We start from the raw sequence: 16764 nt of genomic DNA, 5'->3' as shown, positions 1-16764 counted from the left end.
TTGCAGCTTTGCAATGTACATTAGCATAGGAAAGGCTCTGATAAACCTTGAAGTAAAGGAGCCTATTTAACTTTGCCCAATCCAGGAACTCTTCTTTTACTTCCACACTTCATGAAGCTGAGCCAGAGAAATATGCAGAAATTTGGAGTAAATGAAAAGAACTGATTTCTTCCCTAAAGGAATTGAAGAAAGATTTTCATTTTAAAAATCATGTATTACAAATTAATCTCAACTTCATTAGTGGTGAGGGAATGCAGAGCAGAAGAGTGAGAACATCCATGGAAACCAGGGGCCCAAATCCCCAGCTTCTGTTCTATTATAAGGCAATATCAAGTACAGTAGTGTGGTGGGAGTCTATGCCTATTTCCATTTTTACCAGTGACATATTGGTATTATGTGGAATTTTTAAAAAATCTGTCCGGATCACTTTCTTAATCTTGATAACTCTGTTTCTCATTTATAAAACTGAGTTAACGGTATCCCTTTCATCCAATATCATTATGGGGGCTTAATTATTTTTAAAATGCTTTTTAGCATCAACATGCAGAAAGAGTTATTAAATTTCAGTGGCAAATATTGTGATGGTAATGAGGATTAGCTCATCAATATTTCATTGCATGTGCAAGTTTTTTCATTAATTTATTGCATGAACCATCATACAGTATTATCTCTATAGCCAGAATAGCCATCTTCTTTCATCTTTTAGATATCTCTGTTGAAACCAAAAATATAAACTAGAGAAAGCTGTGTCTTGTAAAAAAAAATCCCAGAAGGATTTGTTTTATGTGATGAGCATAATGACTACTTACAATAAAAAAAGCCTTGGAAGGTTTCACTTGTTCTGAGATTATTCATGTGGCGATTATGCTATTGATGACTATCTGTTTTTATGATAATATATTATAAACTATTCCGACCTACTCAACAAAGCCTAGTATAATGCTTGCAGCCTTTCTCAAGACCTCTTTTACTAAGATACCTATTCACTTTCTTGATAGAAAAAGCTAAAAAATATAGGCATTTAAAAAAAGATAAAGCACAAATCAATTGTAATCTTCAATAAACTGGAACTCCTAATTTTAAAGTGAACAATGACAAAAGGGAGAAATTGTTAGGTACTCTTACATTTGCGATAATCTTGTTTATCTTAGCACAAATGCTTTCCATGAGCCCCTAACTTCTGTGCAAGACACAAAGGAAGAGGATCTATTTATTTTACAATTTGACAAGAACAAAAGGGCTTTTCAAAATTTGTTTTGGCATTGCTATAGGTTTACAAGTAAGTACAGTTGACCCTTGGACAACATAGGTTTGAACTGCACAGGTCCACATACAGGCAAATTTTAAAAAATAAATACAGTCATTGTCCTTTTACATCCTGGAGTTTCGCACCTGCAGCTTCAACCAATCACATGTCAAAAGCAGTATTTTTGAAATTCCCAGCTGTGATTTCCCAACCACAGATTCCCAGCTCTGGGTCAAAAATACTGTTTACAATCTGCTGTTGGCTGAATCGATGAATGCAAAAGACTGACTGTAGGGTCCAAAGTTAAACCTGGATTTTTTTTGCATGGGGTCTGAGCCACTTAACCCCCTGCGTTGTTCAAAGGTCAACTGCGTTCTTATTTCAAGTGAATATTCTTATTTGTGTTCTTTAAGGTTTTTGTTTTTGTAGAGTATGTAACACATTAATACATTTCACTTTAAAAATAGTTATTGTGGTTGTTTTACCAGGGGAAGCTACATGAAAATAAAGTCAAAATGTATATAAAAGAAGATACGTGTCCTGATATTTAAGAGGTTAAATCTCACACTCGTTTCCCTCACGTTTTGTTACAACTTTAAATTCAGTTTATATCCACACAGACAGAGTAAAAAAATGCCCCAATGAAACATCTGTTTCACATTGTCATCCATGTTCACATTCTGCAAAATTTAATATAAAATTTATTATATGAAAGATGCTTTTTATCCTCAATAGCAGGGTTTTCTCCTTTCTTTGTTGTCTGTCCACTTCATTTTGTGTTGTAGATATAACTTGGAGAAATAATTTGAAGATGGGTAAATAAAAGGTTTACTGGGGATGATAGAGCAAGCAAATTGATTGATTAAAATCTTGGTCTTTATAAACTGGGTTGCAAAAATAATTATGTAAAATAAAGTTTAAAAATAGATGTATAAGTCAGGGTAATTTGGATACAGAAAAGTAAAATGAAACCAAGTGTAAGGTCTCACTTAACAAACACCCTACTCTTGTAACACACAAATACTCTCAAGCTAACTAGTATACACACATTTGTTTCTATATTTTTTAGCGACTCATGAAATGAGGGAAAATAACCTCTAATGAGACTCTCCTGAGGATAAAAGAAAGGCAGTTATTTAGCTCGAGTCTTTCCAACAATGAGGCAAGAGGAGAAAATGAAATCCTCTGTCTCATTCTATTATCTGTCTGTCTGTCTTTCGTGTCTCTCTCTGTCTTTGTCTCTCTTTCTCTCTCATTCTGGGATTGAGAATAGTGGATCAGTTTATACAGTTGGATTCTCTGAAATTAAGTGTGCCTAGGATACAACTCTATTGTTCTCTGAATTGGGCTGTTCAAAAAACAGAATTTTAAAATCCATTTAACTCTGTTATTTTCAGAAAAGAGGGAGTAATATAGCTGATTTTCTGAACATGTCCAATGATTAAACATAATTTTATTTTTAGCTCAGAAATGCCAGTGGGAATTGCAAACAAAATCAAACACACTATGTTAGAGAGGCTAAACCAGTCATGACTAGCTGGCACTGCACAAAACTGAAAGTCACCAACAAAGGGTATTATCAGTGAGAGGAAAGAGCTACAGGAAAGTTCTACTGCAGTCACTGGTGGCTGACTGGTTTCCCCCAGCAGTAGCAGAGCTGTGTGTGCTCACCTAGTGAATCCAGTGATTTCCACCAGCAATTACTATGCATGAAAGTGATTCTGGATTTTGAATGCTCACTTATCAGGGTGCCTCAGAGATGTGGCCTCTTGTCCAGGCTCTGTTACTTTCTCTGTGATTCTGAGAAAATTACTTCCCTATTTTTCAGTTTGTTTCCTCTCAGTGCAATATGAATTGGACTAGATACCCTTCAAAGTCCATTCCAGGATTCTAAGCTTAAGCGGATTAGTTATTCCCATAAACCTCATGTATGTAAACACGTATTTTTTTGTTTTACTTCTTTATTGCCAAACTGAATTGCTCATAGCCCCTATTTTAATGATGAGAGAGAGGGAGAGTGAGAGTGGTGGGGGGAGGGAGAGAGAGAGAGAGAGAGAGAGAGAGAGAGAGAGAGAGAGAGAGACATTGATCAGTTGCCTTCCATATGTCCTGACTGGGGATTGGACCTACAACCTTTTGGTGCATAAGATGATGCTCAAACCAACTTGGCCACCCAGCCAAGGCATGTCCTCTCAATTTTAATGCTTATAAGTCTGCAAAGGAATCCATATCTTTCAGCCCCTGCTTAATAAAGTTTGGCTCTTGCAAGTTAGAAATAAAAAAAATCTGGATTTCTTGTCTTCAAAGTGTGCATGATCAGCTTATTTTAAAAGTTGGAAGCTGAAATCTGACTACTCTCTTCCTTGTTCCTAAGCAAGAGGTTCTAAGATCTCTATGAACAGAAGACAAAATTCTCTAAAAATATTTTAAAATAGAATTCAGCTATAGAGGAAGAATTCTATGCCATGATTAAGTGGGGTTTATTCCAGGAATGCTAGGCTAGTTCAATATTAAAAAAAAACAAGTTAAGCATGTTAACAGGCTAAAGAAGAAAGACACATGATTTCATCAAAGGTGCAGAAAAATCATGTGATAATATCCACATTTATTCATGATAAAAATTCTTAGGGAAATAAGATTAGAGAGGGAACTTTCTTAATTTGATGAAGAACACCTACAGAACACCAACACCTAACATGATACTTAATGGTAAGAGAATGAATCCTTTCCCCTTAAATCAAGAACAAGTCATGGATGTTCAATCTCATCACTCTTATTTATTATAGTTCTGGAAGTTCTAGCCAGTGAAATAAGGCAAGAAAAGGAAATAAAAGGCATACAGATCAGAATGGAAAAATAAAACTGTCCCTATTTACAAATGACCTGATAGTCTATGTAGAAAATCTCAAGGAATCTAAAAAGAGATTGTATTCTAGAACTAATGAGTGAACTCAGCAAGGTCACACTATACAAATTAAACCTACAAAATCAATTGTATACTATACATATAGCATATATGTATAATTTACTATTAATGAGCACATTGATACAAAAAGATCATTTACAATTTGTCAGTGACTATAAGTACATTGAAACTCAATAAAATACATAGGCATAAATCTAAGAAAACATGTACAGGATATATGCTGAAAACTACAAAACACTGATGAAAGAAATAAAAAATAATTTAAGTAAGTGGAGAGACATATGTTCATGGATTTGAAGATTCAACATAATAAAAATGTTAATTCTTCTCAAATTACTATACAGGTTTAATGGAATTTCCATTCAAATCCTAGCAAGATTTTTCTTTTTTGTAGTTAAAAACAATTTATGTAGAAGTTAAGTAAAATTTATGTGCAAAATAAGTAAAGTAGTTAAAACAATGCTAAAAAAAGAGAGGAATTAGTCCACGAGATTTCAAGACTTATTATATAGCTACAATAATCAAAATAGTAGAGAATTTGAGGAGAAACAGGTACAGAAATCAACAGAACAGATTAGAGAACCTATAAATACATTCACACAAATATGCCCAACTGTTTTTTGACAAAACTTAAAAAGCATTCAATGGAGGACCAATAACCTTTCAACAAATGATGTTGAAACAACTGAACAATCATAGGGAAAAAAATGGATCATGGACTTAAGGGTGAAATGTAAAACTATAAGACTTTCTATTAAAAAAAAGGACAAAAATATTTGAGATCTAGAGATAGTCAAAGACTTCTTAGTCTTGACACTAAAATCAAGATCTATAAAAATTGATAAACTGGACATCATTAAAATAAAAAATGTTTGCCCAGAAAAAAAGAAAGCACCCTATTAAGAAAATGAAAATACAAGCTACAGATTTAGAGGAGACATTTGTAAACCAGATAACTGATAAAGTATTTTTATGTAGAATTTATAAAGAACTAAAGAATTCTCAAAATTCAGTGACAAAAAAAAAAAAAAGAAATTAAACCATCCAAGTAGAAAATGGGTAAAAGACTGAAGAGATATTTCACTGAAGATGATAAACAAATGTCAAACAAGCACATGAAAAAATGTTTAACATCATTAGCCATCAGGGAAATGCAATATAAAACTACAAAGAGATGTCACTATGCACTTTTCAGATGCCCAAAGTAGAAAATAGTGACAACACCAAAACACTGGTAGGGATGCAGAGGAACTGGATCATTCATACATTTCTAGTAGAAATAAAAATAGCACAGCTTCTCTGGAAAAAGTTTGTCATTTCTTTAAAAACTAACCAACTACCATACAATCCAGCAATAGCTGCTTGATATGTAATACACAAAAGATGGGAAAAAACCCACATGTCCTCCAATGGATGAATGGTTAAAGAAACTAGGGTACTTCCATACCATAGAATATTACTCAGCAATCAAAGGGAATTAATAGTTGATAGAACAATTTGGATAAATCTCCAGAGAATAATACTAAGTGAAAATGCCAATCTCAAAAAGTTGCATTCTGTATAACTTCATTTACATAACATTTTGAAAATTAAAAAAATACGGAACAGATTACTGGTTGCCAGGGGTTGGTGGGGGGTAGGAAATAATAGGAAGTGGCAAAGGGAGGTGGGTGTGGCTATAAAAGGGCACCACGAGGGATCCTAGTGGTGATGGAAATGACTATATCAATGCCAATATTGTACTATAGTTTTGCAAGATGTTACCACTGGGAGAATCTGGATAAAGGTTAATGGGATCTCTATATTATTTCTTACAATTGAATATGAATCTGCAATTATCTCAAAATAAAACATTTAATTTAAAAAGGCAAAAAGAAAAGAAAAGCAACAATGATCCTATTCTGAGTACCCATGCTCCATACATACTTTTTAGCAACTAGAACAGTTTCTGGCACATAGAAAGCACTTAATTTTGTTGAATGAATGAATAAGATGAGTTTGAAACAAGGAATGATTCATAACTCATGAGATATTTATTTAAGCTTCAGAAATGTTAAAACTTCCAGGAGAGATGGGAACTCTCCTCCATTACATGCAGACGTTTTTAAAGTCTCTTATCCACTCCTTTGCAACATTGGTTCATTCTTCTAAATTTATGGACATAGCTTTTGAAAGATTGTTTGAATCAGAATATGCTTGAGAACACAAATAACCTTCTCACTGAAGCAAGTTGGAGATTTTTTATTTTTCCAAAGAAATTTAATTCAGTTTTGCTCTTCCTTTTACCTGCAGATACCAATTTCATGAATTTCTTCCTACTTTGCACACACTTGTTACCTGGGTCTTAGTTGGCACAGAGCAGGAGCAGCAATTTTTAAAAATAATTTATTTATTTGTTTATTTTATTTTTAGAGAGAGGGAAAAGGAGAAAGAGAGGGAGAGAAACATCACTGTGTGGTTGCCTCTCACTCGCACCCCCAACTGGGGACCTGACATGCAACCTAGTTAGGTGCCCTGACTGGAATCGAACCAGGGACACCTGGTTCGCAGGCCGATGCTCAATCCACTCAGCCACAGCAGCCAGGGTTTAGGAGCAGCAATTTGAGCTCACTGGGCCGATATCCTCCCCAAGTTTCTGTTTTAGGTAGTCTAGCACCTAGTGAGTTTTTGGGAAATGAGTATTTTGTGGGAAGTGGAAGAGAAGATTATGCTTTTGACCTGCTTAATGATGGAATTGCCTATGAGGACTCTCTCATTTCATCAGTCTTGTTGCCTAGGAGACAGTCTCCAGATAGGCTGCCAAGGGAAACCAGGTCTCTGAGAGCTCATTCTGGTGAACAGGTGTATCCCAATCTTTAAAACTCTGAGGCTAGGAGATTATATTTTGCAAGTCATGAAGGGGACACGATCAGATTAATGTTCGATTTATGCTTCTGAAGAAATTGGTATAAAACAATATTCTATGGTCACAGCCACAAGATATTGGAGTTTGTAATTATGATACAGCTTATGGAGCAGCTCTCTCTAGTGGTCAAAGCCTGTATTACCGAAAGAAGAGAAAGGGCGTCTTGTGTAATTTGAAATAAAGGCTAAGGAAAATAGTCTCTTCTTAGTTTGGGCCACTAGCAACACCTGCTGTTCATAAGTGTATTTTGAAGATTTGGTGCCTCCCACCACAGGCACCAAGAGGGGTTCTAGGTTATGGCTGGTAAACAGTCAAGCAGATGCAAAATTGTAAGATTTCCATTTGCCTTTGATGGCTCAGCCTCCCCTTCAGAGCTTCCTGAGCTGTAAGACCTTCCACTTCTCCCAAGTGTAGCCCATGACATACAATTATGAATTCAGTGCTATTGCCATCATCAAGATCTGTGACCTAGTATAAGATATATCTATATTTATATCTATATCTATATAAATTTCTTTTGTGAAATTAAGTCAATAGACTTCCTTTCCCAGAGGAAATATATTCTAAGCCCCACTCTCTAAGTGTAAAATTAAAGGCCATTAAACTTCAAGCATCAGGGAGAAGTTAAAATTGTTAGGGCAGTTAGCCCAGCCCAGCTCAACCCACCTCAGCTCATGTCTTAGTATCCTTGTATCTTGATTGTTCTGGGGCTATTGGGGCAGTAGTGACAGATACAACTTTTAGCACTTAATTGAGGCCCCAAAGTCTCTACTAACTCTTCAGGTCCTATTTCACAATGGTTCCTTTGCCCAGAAACTGCCTACCTTCAATTACCTTTTACTCATCTTCAGAAGTTTTCATTATTTTGCTGTTTCTCCTAAATTGGATAATTGACATAAGTTATCATGCATTCAGTAGGTCATGGCTCTGACATCTTGAAATTCATGCCATCCAGTAGAAGCTTTTTGTTTCCTTAGAGTGGTGTTTCCAGGTGGTGGTCCAGGGAGGGGGAGAAGGAAGAAAAGTGGTGGCTACCCACCTCTTTATTGCAGTTCAATAGAGTATATTTTAAAGTTACCATTGCTTTAATATCCTTAAAAAAAAATCCTCACCTGAGTATATGCTTGTATTGATTTGAGAGAGAGAGAGAGAGAGAGACATATAATCTTTCAAAACCGAATCAAGAAGAAGCAAAAAGCCTGAACAGACCATAACAACTCGTGAAATTGAAGCAGTAATCAAAAAACTCCCAGCACACAAAAATCCAGGACTGGATGGCTTCACAGGTGAATTTTACAAAACGTTTAGGGAAGAACTAACTCCTATCCTTCTCAAACTATTCCAAAAGATCCAAGAAGAGGGAAGACACCCAAACTCTTTCTATGAAGCCAATATTACCCTAATTCCAAAACCAGGTCAAGACAGCAAAGAAAGAAAACCACAGGCCAATATTGCTGATGAACATAAATGGTAAAATCCTCAACAAAATATTGGCGAACAGGATCCAGCAACACATTAAAAAGATTATACACCATGATCAAGTGGAATTCATCCCAGTGGTGCAAGGATGGTTTAATATTTGCAAATCAATAAATGTAACACACATAACCAAAATGAAAGACAAAAACCATATGATCATATCAATAGATGCTGAAAAAGCATTTGATAAAGTACAACACCCATTAATGATGAAAACTCTCATCAAACTGGGAATAGAGGGAGCATACCTCAACATATAAAGGCCATATAGAAGAAACCTGAAGCCAACATCATACTCAATGGAAAAAACTGAAAACATTCCCCCTGAGATCAGGAACAAGACAAGGATGTCCACTCTCTCCACTCTTATTCAACATACCTTGGAAATTCTAGCCACAGCAATCAGACAAGAAAAAGAAATAAAAGGCATCCAAATTGGAAAAGAGGAAGTAAAACTGTCATTATTTGCAGATGACATGATAGTGTACATATAAAACCCTATAGGCTCCATAAAAAACTACTCAACCTAATAAGTGAATTTGGCAAAATAGCAGGGTACAAAGTCAATATTCAGAAATTGAAAGCATTTTTTACACCAACAATAAAATGTCAGAGATAGAAACTAGAAAAAAAAAATCCCATTTACTATAGCAAGAAGAACAGTAATGTACCTAGGAATAAACTTAACCAATAAAAGACCTGTACTTGAAAAACTATATAACACTAAAGAAAGAAATAAATGAAGGAAGATACAAATAAATAGAAGCATATAAAAAATAAAGTTTATTTTATTGTCCAAAAAAATGACCCAATTAAAAATGGGCAAAGAAACTGAATAGACCCTTCTCCAAAGAGGACATACAGATGGACAACAGACATATAAAAAAAAAAGCTCAACATCATTAATCATCAGAGAAAGACAAACTAAAACCCCATGAGATATCACCTCACATACCTGTCTCAAATGACTATCTATCATTAATAAATCAACAAACAATAAGTGCTGGCAAGGATGTGGAGAAAAAGGAACCCTCATACACTGTTGGTGGGAATGCAGATTATTGCAGCCACTGTGCAAAGCACTATGGAGTTTCCTCAATTAAAAATAGAATGGCCTTATGACCCAGCAGTTCCACTTCTGGGTATATATCTGAAGAAACCCCATACACTAATTGGAAAAGATATTGCACCCCTATGTTCATTGCTGCATTCTTTACATTAGTCAAGATATGAAAGCAACCGAAGTGCCCAGCAATAGACAAGTGGATAAAGAAGATGTAGTACATATATTGCCCTGGCTGGTTTAGCTCAGTGGATTGAGCGTCGGCCTGCGAGCTAAGTGTCGCTGGTTCGATCTTCCAGTCAGGGTACATCAGAGAAGGAAAACTCTGACTCCAAAAAACCTCCGCTGCCTTGCGGCATACCTCTTCAGGGGAAAGGCTAAGGGAGTAAACCCCGACAGAAATCCGGAGCCGGAGTCCCTAAGGCGGTTTGACGTTGTAGTCAACACCGGCAACTCCTGCGGCGCACCTGAACCCAAGCTGTATTGACTCCGTCTTTCCCTTGGATCCTTCAGCTGCGAAGAGAGGGGGTGTCTGCTGCATGGGCAACAGCAGACCCTCCATATTACCCTGCCCAGGCTCTGTAGCTTCAGCGTCATCGCAAGATGTCGATTCAACACGGGAGGAGACAGATACTACCATGTCACTCCTGAGTCGGACTGCACAGCCATTCTCGGCGGTGCAGATGGACTCTTAAGAAGCTACACCATCGTCTCTCGAGACGGACGGCTGCCGACGAGTACATATATACAATGAAATATTATTTGGCCATAAAAAGATAAAATCTTACCATTTGCAGCAACATGGATGTACCTAGAGGGTATCATGTTAAGTGAAATTAGTCAGACAGAGGAAGACAATGACTGTATGGTTTCACATGTATGTGAAATTATAAAAACACAAAATAACTGAACAAACAAAACAGAAACAGATTCATAGATGAAGGAAACAAACTAGTGGTTGCCAGATATTACAGGGGTTGGGAGGATGAGTGGAAGGGGTAAAGGAATTAAGAAGTACAAATTAACAGTCACAAAATAATCACAGGGATGGATGAAAAAATATGGCATTGGAAATATAGTAACTGATATTGTAATAACTATATATGGTGCCAGGTGCGTACCTGGGTTCTTGAGTTATTAGGGGGATCACTTTGTAAATTATAGAATTGTCTAACCACTATGCTGTACACATGAAACTAATATAAAATAATATTAAATGTCAACTGTAATTGAAAAATAAAACAAAAAATAAAGTTTACTTTGGGGTCAAATATCTCTAGGTAACTGTACATGACTTTAAGGATTCAGCTATGTTAAGTGGTAAGACTTCTATAAGGCTCTGATATTAACTTATAGAATTACTTTTTATTTGCTTTTATATCTAGTTTTTTAAAGTACCCTTACATCAGAAAGAACATAAACATAGCAATAGATTAAAATTTTAAAATCCCAGCAACCTAGCAGAGTATTTAGCACATGATAGATATTAAATAAATACTCATTTCCCTTATTTCCACTCTCCTTTCTGAACTTAAGACCAGAGAAGCTACCCTGGTTTATTTTTCCCAAATTAAATGAAGATATTTTTCTTTCTTCTTTCCTTCCCCACTCCCTCCCTCTTTTTCTCAATCTTTTCCTCCCTCCCTCCCTTCTTTCCTCCCTCCCTCCCTTCCTTCCTTCCTTCTTTCCTGATATAAATTAGAATCTATTTAGATAAACTAATTATTATTAATTAACTTTGGCTATTTATTACTTTTAGCAAGCTTTTAATGAAGAAATATTTAGATTTAATATATGCTAAGAACAGTGCTTAAATCTGCTGGAGAAAAAATAGCAATAAAAAATATAGGTAACTAAATAGCAACTGGTTTGTTTTACAAATTACTGTATCTCTATAATTCTTTAAGAAATGCTATACCCCTGCCCCAAGTCCTGTCTCTTTGTCACAGAATATTATATCCTGAACAGAAATAAGAAAGGTTCTGATTTCATCATAATCTCCCAATTAGCACATATATATTTGGCCTAAGAGGACTAAAGCAGGATTATGTATTTCTCACCTTTTCTCATTTTGTTGGATGAAAAAAAAATCAATCATGACATTTGGATTTCTAACTGCTACATTATAAATACACTAAAAATGCAATGCAACTGGAAAGTCTTTGAACATAAGATTATTTGCTTTGGGCTCTTTATTTCAAATACCATCCTTATATGTGTCATTTAAAGAAAACTCATAGTTTTGGGGGAAATTTTTATTTTAAAAATATGCCTTTCAGGATATTTTCTTAACTTTCTGCTCTCTCTCTCTCTCTCACACATACATACACACACGCTCACACACTCACACACTCATATACACACAGACACACAAACAAGAAATTATTTAATTTTATTCTCTTGCATTTGGGACATGTTTTGTAGCAAGCTTGGGGACAAAGTGGAAAGTGGACATTTAGCCTAAGAAACTACATTACAGCACTCCTCTACTGAGGAACAATTGTATATAGATGAGAAAATATTGAACATTTCTGAAAGTGATTTAATGTTACCCATTTGAAAGTCATCTGACAGTTTTAAATATGGAAATTTTAGTCTCATTCACATCAACAGATATTAAAATTTCTACAATTCCTTATGCTTATGTAAGTTTGGATGTGCATAATGTCTTTTTAAAATAAGACTCAGCAGAAAAGTCTCCATAATAATCTGGAGGTTTGAAAGAAACAAAATCAATTTTTTATGATAACTGAATAGCTTCTTAAATCATTGAAGTATTCTGCACTTTTGCCATGGGTTTCAGCTAAAGGATAAATATTCCTAGCCTAAATATTGGAAGCACTGCCTGGTCATTTGAGGTGAGAAGGAGTCTTGGAACCATCCTCTCCTTCTAGATCTAGCCTCCATTTCTCAAGAGGATTGTCCTAAGTTCCACAGCCAGTTGGGGTAGAGCAGGGCCTAGAACCCCTGACTGTGACACTCAATCTAATCTTTGTGCTAAGATGTTCCATCAGCCCTGGAGGGCTCCAGCCTTCCCCAGTTCTTCTTTGAGATCCATTTCTGTTGAAAGGCAGTGTGCTTCACTATCAGAGCAGGAATGATGATTCCTACCCAAAGGTTCTTAAGCACAGAAATATGTCTTGAACATATACATAAATAAAACATTAATGTAATAATCTATAACAAAGTAGTAATATTAGCAGGAAACTTTGAAGAACAAACTAAACCATATGAGAAGACAAGTCTAAATATGAAACAGTAGAAAGTATTTACCTAAGATGCCCAGAATTGAGACTTTCAATTATTTACTGTCTACTTAAAATCATTACATAAGCAAAGCCTCAAAATTCTGTCCTTACCTGCTCCTCATCCTTACCTGTGTCCCGAAGAGAGAACATGTGTATACACACATTCTGTTCCCTTCTTCCCTTTTTTTCCCCACAAACAGCAATTCAATAATTTTCCTTGTATCTTATTTAGACAATTAGAATTCACAAGTAGTATAAAATTTTTCTCTTCTTTTTGAAATATAAATAACTTGACACCCTCTGTTAACATTTTCAATTCTCCAAAAATAGAGGTAACAGTGAGCAATTGGCTTCCTAAACTTAATGCTAAGCAACAGAGAGATTTAGGGTGAGACAAGATTTTCTGAAGTGATAATTGATTGGTTACATCTCTATTTTATGTTTTGATTCAGGAAAAAAACATAAAAGGAGACAAATCTGATATTTATTATTCTTGGATGAAAGCATGCCAGGAACAAATAGAATGTGTTATAAAGGTACATGTCTTGATTTTCAAAGAAGAGTGATTGAAGATTTGTTTACAAGTGTCAGCATTGAGGTAAGAGAATGTCACTCTGTCGCTCTCTCAGGCCAGAAACTCAAGAAATTCTGTAGTCTCAATTTGAAGACATTTCTAGAGAATACTGTTCTTTAGGGCAAAACTTAAGTGTAATTTTGTGAGTAAACCTTCAGCTGGAACTCAGAACCCTTTTTCAGAGTGTTTTCAAATGCAAGCTGGTTTGATCAAACATGTGGGGAGTTCCAGAAATGACATTCTTATTGGTGTTTCCCTGAAGCAGTATCAAATATAATTGTTCCAAGGTTGTTGAATATTGAAAATGAAAGAAAGCTCATCTATTTAGGAGCTTATTCTGACTTTACCAAGAAAGATACCATACATATTGTTATTTCCATATTTCTCATTGTTCTTCAAAAGTCACACCACAAATGTTAATTCAACATCTACTATATGCATTTAATAACTGTCACAGAGGTTTTGGTGAAGAAATAGATAACAATCCCCTCATTTCCTACATTAAAACCATTGCATCTTTCTCACTTTTTCTGACCTCGCTCTCTTGATCACCCTACTTGTAAACTCTTACTTGTCCTACAACCAAACTGACTTAACCGCTTTCTCCTCTGTGTTTCCAAAGACTTGTGTTCATTTTGCATATTGTAACATTTCAAATGTTGTATGTACATGTTTTCATATTTTATCTCTACTAGGTTTAAGATCATGTCTGTGAATAGCTCTGCAACTATCTCCAACATAGGTCTCATTAAAAATTTGATGACTGTCTTTGAGGAGTTTATGGTCAATCAGGGAGCAAATGTAAAATAACCAAAAATCATAGGAGGCAAAAATTAATTCATTAATTAATTCAACAATTTTTTATTAATTGCCTATTTTGGCCTGGGTATAGAAATAAGACAGACCTGGTACCTGACTTCATAGAATTTAAAATTTGGACCTAAAGATAAATATTAAATAAAGAATGATACAAGTGGTTTGTAAAAAGTGCAACAACAAAGAGCAAGGTGCCATGAGAACAAAGAATAAGTACAGGCAACAGCATGTTCAAAGGCCCTGGGGTGACAAGAAGTTTGGTCCTTTGGAGGAAGTGAGAGAAGACTGGTATTACTGATAAAGAACTAGAAGGAAAAGAATGGCAAGAGATCAGTTTGGAAAGCTGGGCAGAGGCCAGATCATGCAAGGGCTTTAAGGTCACAATTAAATGTCTGGAATTTATTTTAAAATCAAAAGAAAGCCATTCAAGAGTATCAAGCATGACTGTAACATTATTGAATTTAAGAAAGATTATTCTAGTTGCCAGATGAAAATTGGAAATGGGTAGATGTTAGTTGGGTAAATGAGGATTGACTGTACTAGTGTGATGTCAGTTGTAACAGAGACAAGTGGATGGATTCGAGAACACTTAGAAGCTAGAATCCATAATGTTTAGAGATTATTTGGATTTACATGTATGTACATGTGTGTACACAGACATGTGTGGTATATAGTTTTGGATGAGTGGAGGACGCATGAGGGAGAAGAAAATATCAAAGATGACTCCAAGGTTTCTTAATAGACCATGTTTTTAAAATGTTTATGTGCACAAATTTAAGAAATGGAAGACTACCAACTCTAACCTCCATCATCAGTCTTCAATCTGAAATCTCTTTGGGTCTTTATAGAGTATTCAAGTGCTTCCTATAAAAAGGCAAAGACCCTGATGATGGTGGTGATAGGTAACCTTTTAAAACATTAAAAAATTATTTTTCAATTATAATCTACATGCAATATCATATTATTTTCAGGTGTACAACACAGTAAAATATTTTTAGTAAAGATCATTGAGATACTAACTTCTAGCAAAGAATGTGGTAATTAATGAGTCTTGTCCAGGGAGGGGCTCTTACAGTAGCTGGAGGACTGGAAGAAAAGAAAGGCAGGCTTTTCTTGTTGGCAGAAGTCACAATGTTGCTGATAGGAGAGGTCCTAAAAGAGATATACTGTCTCCAGAGAAACAGAATCAGCAAGTGTGTAATTGCAATTCAAATCTATTCCCCCTTTACTTTCAGCTGGGCTTTTCATGACAATCTCCTTTCACAAACTTAAAAATCTAGTTGTTTCACTGTCTCCAATGTCTGATTTCCTGCAACTTTCCCTGAATTATCTAGTTTATAAGCCTATAATATGTCCATGACTCAGCACTTCTCACTAATTAATGTAACATATTTTAAAAACTGTTTCAAAGGTTTTAGCTTTCTGCCTCCCTTCTATTTATTCCCCATCAGCCCCACACTCTGCACTAAAAGTAAACCAGCTCACATGATCAAACCTATGAATCCCTTCATAATTGCACTAGATGGCAGTAGAGGAGCTCCTCCACTGCTGAAAAAGCCAGTGCAAGGGGAATGTGTATGAAAAATGGTCACGTTCAGTTTCCCCTTGTCAGCTGAACTAAAGGCAGAGAGAATATAAAAGAGGAAAAGCAATGCAGTGAGCTAAATGCTGCTGCATCAGTTCAATCTTCTTGGTATTCAAGTCACAAAGACAAAAGGTTTTTTAAGTACACTTATCTTTTGTTTAATGTAGTCAACACCGGCAACTCCTGCGGCGCACCTGAAGCCAAGCTGTATTGACTCTGTCTTTCCCTTGGACCCTTCAGCTGCGAAGAGAGGGGGGGTCTGCTGCATGGGCAACAGCAGACCCTCCATATCACCCTGCCCAGGCTCTGTAGCTTCAGTTTCACTTGAGAGGACACTCCAGCGTCATCGCAAGATGTCGACTCAACACGGGAGGAGACAGATACCGGTTATAAGCTCATCCGATTGGCGAAGGAAACGAGCGCCAGGGGTCTCCTCTGACAGTGGGAGAGGTCATCGCACCTCACTGGACAGCTACCGTCTCGCCATGGCTCGCCTGCCCCACTGGGTGCGTGGGGATCAGAGAGGCGCCTCTCGAAAAGTGGGCCACAAAACACCCGCACCAGTTAATTCCAAGCAAACAACAAGAAAGAAGCCTCCGGCTCTTCGCCTCGCTAGCTGGAACATCAGGACCATGTGCCCCGGACTTACTGCAGACCTTCCGTGGATCAAGGGTGCCAGGAAAACCGCTGTCATTGATAGGGAACTGGCACGACTAAACATCGACATTGCGGCTCTACAGGAGACCCGGTTGGCCGACAACGGAACTATCAGAGAAACCAACTACACCTTCTACTGGCAAGGGAAGTCTCCGGACCAACCAAGACAGCACGGTGTTGGGTTCGCTGTGAAGAACACGCTTGTTAACTCCATAGAGCCACCCACAGGAGGCACAGAGAGATTACTTACCCTCCGATTGTCAAC

This window comes from Furipterus horrens, unplaced genomic scaffold, assembly GCF_987537825.1.
Source record: "Furipterus horrens unplaced genomic scaffold, mFurHor1.1.pri manual_scaffold_2, whole genome shotgun sequence".
Classification (NCBI taxonomy): Eukaryota; Metazoa; Chordata; class Mammalia; order Chiroptera; family Furipteridae; genus Furipterus; species Furipterus horrens.
Note: the sequence above shows the minus strand (reverse complement) of the source record.